Below are 4,649 nucleotides of genomic sequence, written 5' to 3'. Positions count from 1 at the left end.
AAAATGAGTACCCCCATCACTTATAATAGCTCGAGGAGTGCCAAAACGAGAAAAGATATTCTCTTTTAAGAAACGGACCACAACTCTATGATCATTCGTTTTACATGGCACTGCTTCAATCCACTTAGAGACATAGTCGACGGCCACAAGGATATACACATAACCAAATGACGGGGGAAATGGGCTCATAAAGTCAATACCCCAAACATCAAATATTTCAACCATGAGAATATTGGTAAGTGGCATCATGTTCCTGTGGAAAATATTATCAGTACGTTGGCATTTATCACATGTTGAACAAAAGGCATGGGTGTCTCGAAACAGTGTAGGGCAATAAAATCCACTTTGTAAGACTTTCGCAGCTGTTTTCTTTGAACCAAAATGACCACCACAGGCATGATCATGACAAAAGGAGATTATACTATGAAACTCACTCTCAGGCACACATCTCCTAATAATCTGATCAGGACAAATTTTGAATAAGTATGGGTCATCCCAAAAGAAATGTTTAACCTCAGCAAGAAATTTGGATTTATCTTGTTTAGTCCAATGAGAAGGAAGTTGACCTGTAACAAGATAGTTTACAATGTCCGCGTACCAAGGTAATTGAGAAATAGTTAGAAGTTGTTCATCAGGGAAAGACTCATTCATTGGCAAAGGATCCACTGTGGACTTTAAGACAAGTCTAGACAAATGGTCGGCTACTACATTTTCGGAACCCTTTTTATCCCGAATTTCAATATCGAATTCTTGTAGCAAGAGAATCCACCGAATCAATCGAGGTTTAGCGTCTTTTTTAGAAAGAAGATATTTCAATGCTGCATGATCTGAGAACACTATAACCTTTGATCCTATGAGATACGACCTGAATTTGTCTAGAGCAAATACCACCGCCAACAATTCTTTTTCAGTGGTAGAGTAGTTAAGCTGTGCATCATTTAGAGTCCTACTAGCATAATAAATGACATGAGGCATTTTGTTCAATCTCTGTCCTAGGACGGCTCCAATAGCATAATCCGAAGCATCACACATAAGCTCAAAAGGTAAACTCCAGTCAGGTGGTTGGATGATTGGAGCAGAAGTCAGTAAATGCTTCAACTTATCAAAAGCTTGCCGACATTCATCATTAAGGACAAAAGCAACATCTTTAGCTAGTAAATTGCATAAGGGTCGAGAAATTTTGCTAAAATCCTTAATGAATCTCCTGTAGAATCCCGCATGCCCTAAGAATGATCTAATCTCCTTAACCGTTCTGGGTGGAGGAAGGCTAGAAATTAAATCAATCTTGGCTTTATCAACTTCAATGCCTTTACTTGAAATAACATGCCCGAGTACAATCCCTTTTTGAACCATAAAATGACACTTTTCCCAATTCAATACCAGGTTCGTTTTTTCACATCTTTCCAAGACAAGAGATAGATGATATAAACATTCATCAAATGAAGAGCCGAAAATTGAAAAATCATCCATGAAAATCTCAAGAAAACGCTCAACCATATCTAAAAAAATACTCATCATGCATCGTTGGAAGGTCGCAGGCGCATTACACAATCCAAATGGCATACGCCGATAGGCATATGTGCCAAAAGGACATGTAAATGTGGTTTTCTCTTGATCCTCGGGAGCAATGGGAATCTGATTATACCCGGAATAACCATCCAGGAAACAATAATAGCTATGCCCTGCCAATCTCTCAAGCATCTGGTCTATGAAAGGAAGAGGAAAGTGATCCTTCCTTGTGACCAGGTTCAATTTACGGTAATCAATACAAACTCGCCAACCCGTAGTCATGCGCGTTGGTACTAACTCATTATCCTCATTCTTTCTCACCGTAATCCCAGACTTTTTAGGAACAACTTGAACTAGACTGACCCATGTGCTATTTGAAATGGGGTAAATGATACCAACATCTAACAATTTTAGCACCTCAGCCCGAACGACCTCTTTCATGTTAGGGTTAAGCCTCCTTTGCATTTCACGCGATGTTTTCGCATTCTCTTCAAGATGAATACGATGCATACACACCGCGGGGCTTATTCCCTTTATGTCCGCTATTGTCCACCCAATAGCTGCCTTATGTTCTCTAAGAACATTAAGCAATTTACCCTCCTGTTCTTTGTCAAGGTTAGCAGCTATGATGACAGGCAGGGTTTCAGAATGTCCTAAAAATGCACACTTGAGAGTTTCAGATAATTGTTTAAGGTCGACTTTGGGTGGTTTCTCAATAGATGGGACCAGTTTAGACTCAAATGGTGGAAGAGGTTCCACTCTAGCTTTCCATTTTGTTGTATTCATTTCTGGATTAGAGTCAAGCAATGCATTGACTTCCTGGATGGAACTTTCTATGTCAAAATCTCTGCCAAAATGTGCTAAACAAGTCTCAAGAGCGTCTTCAGAAGTTTCAAGGAAAGAGTCATGCACTAGACTCTCAATCATGTTCACTTCAAATATATCATCCAAGTCTGACATTTGTTGTCCAGCATTAAAAACATTGAGTTTAATATTCATGTTACCAAAAGATAGCTTCATAACTCCGTTCCTGCAATTTATGATTGCATTGGATGTGGCCAAGAATGGACGTCCTAAGATAACCGGGATTTGACTTGTAGGATTCTGGACAGGCTGAGTATCTAGAACGATGAAATCCACTGGAAAATAAAATTTGTCAACCTGGATTAGCATATCCTCAATAACACCACGGGGCACCTTGACAGATCTATCAGCTAGTTGGAGTGTTATTTTAGTTGGTTTCAGCTCACCAAGTCCTAGCTGCTCATAGACCGAATATGGTAACAAATTAACACTGGCCCCTAAATCAAGCAACGCTTTCTGAACCTTATGCTCTCCTATGACGCAAGAAATGGTAGGAGCTCCTGGATCCCTAAATTTAGGAGGAGTGTTGTGTTGAATCATGGAGCTGAGTTGCTCCGCAAGGAAGACCTCCTTATGAACATTCATCTTATGCTTTTGAGTGCATAAATTTTTAAGAAACTTAGCGTAAGCAGGAACTTGTTTGATAGCATCAAGCAACGGAATGTTGATTTGCACTTGCTTAAACATGTCCAATATCTCATTAAAGTTGTTTCCTTTCTTAACCGGTGCCAGACGTTGAGGAAAAGGTGCTTTAGGCACATAAGATGGCACATGAGTGGTTCCTGGAGAGTCAGAGTGTTGTTGGACTTTGGATGCACTAGTATGTCTCTCCATTTCATTTTGATCTTCCGCATTGGACTTTGATTCTTCCCTAGGCATCTCTACTTTGTTCTCGATCTGTTTACTGGACCTAAGGGTAATGATTGATTTGGCTTGCTCATGATATTGTTCTTGGTTTGAATTAGAGCCAATCTCATACTGTCCTTTTGGATTTACCACAGGTTGACTAGGGAACTTGCCCTTCTCTCTCTCACTCAATGTGACAGCAAGTTGACCCAACTGTACTTCCAGCTTGGCAATGGATTGCGCATTTGCATGTAAACTCTGCTGGTTAGCTAGTAAGGTATGTTGGGTGTCTTTTTGAAATTGAAGTGAACTCTGCATAAAAAGATTGAGTGTGTCCTCAAGAGATGGTTTCCTAGATTGTGGAGGCACTTGTTGATACTGTGAGAACTGCTGAGGTTGTTGACTGCCAACTTGGGAGTAAGGTTGCATAGGAGGATTTCCAGATGGTCCTCCTTGTTGTGGTCCTTTTGCCCAAGAGAAATTTGGATGTCTAGCCCACCCTGGGTTGTAGGTGTCTGAGTAAGGATCATTCCCAGGTCTCCGAAAGGTGTTCATAGCATGTACTTGTTCAGGGAGAAATTCTGAAAATGCTGAACTAGATGGACAAGACGGCGTAGGATGGGCGGGACTAGAACATATGGCACATGACTCGACTTGAGTTGTTTGTGGAGGTCCATTATTTAACATTAAAGCATCCACTTTCTTTGTCAGGCTATCAATTTTGGCATAAAGATCTGGCGTGACTCCTACCTCATATATACCACCTTTCTTCTGTGGTTGGGGACTCCTTTCACCTCTATTTGAGTAGTCCCATTGCTGGGAATTTTCACACAAGGTCTCAAAGAAATTCCATGCTTCAACATCACTTTTGGTCATGAATGACCCTCCACTGGTGGCGTCAACCATGTGACGATTTTGGGGTGTCAGACCATCATAGAAGTATTGAACCTGTTGCCACTTTTCAAAACCATGGTGTGGACATTTAAGAAGTAAATCCTTCCATCTTTCCCAACATTCATGAAAGTGCTCACCCTCTTTTTGTGTGAAATTCGTAATTTCTCTACGGAGAGCATTAGTTTTGTGAACCGGGAAGAACTTGTTTAAGAACTTCTTAGACAGTTGGTCCCATGTAGTAATAGACCCAACTCCTAGAGAATTCAACCATGCTTTCGCCTTATCCTTCAAAGAAAAAGGAAAGAGGCGCAAACGGATCGAATCGTCTGAAAAGTTTTGGAACTTAAAGGTGGAGCAAATGTCTAAGAATTCTTTCACATGATGATATGGATCCTCCTTATCTGAACCATAAAAGGAGGGCAACAATTGTATGACCTCAGGTTTAAGTTCAAAGTATGCTGCCGTGGTGGCAGGCAACACTATACATGACGGCGTATTGAATTGGACAGGAGCTGAATAATCTCTAAGAGCTTTAG

The 4,649-nt window shown here is 40.7% G+C and overlaps 1 non-coding gene across 1 annotated transcript; it reads left to right on the top strand.

Annotated features, from left to right (window-relative positions):
- Window positions 1-4,183: 4,183 nt before the first annotated feature.
- On the top strand, window positions 4,184-4,290 carry LOC131252483 (small nucleolar RNA R71). The gene has a single exon (XR_009174502.1). It is a non-coding gene; the product is annotated as a small nucleolar RNA R71 (small nucleolar RNA).
- The last annotated feature ends 359 nt before the right edge of the window (window positions 4,291-4,649 follow it).

This window comes from Magnolia sinica, chromosome 7, assembly GCF_029962835.1.
Source record: "Magnolia sinica isolate HGM2019 chromosome 7, MsV1, whole genome shotgun sequence".
In the NCBI taxonomy this organism is placed as follows: Eukaryota; Viridiplantae; Streptophyta; class Magnoliopsida; order Magnoliales; family Magnoliaceae; genus Magnolia; species Magnolia sinica.
Note: the sequence above shows the minus strand (reverse complement) of the source record. Positions and strands in the feature narration are given on the sequence as shown.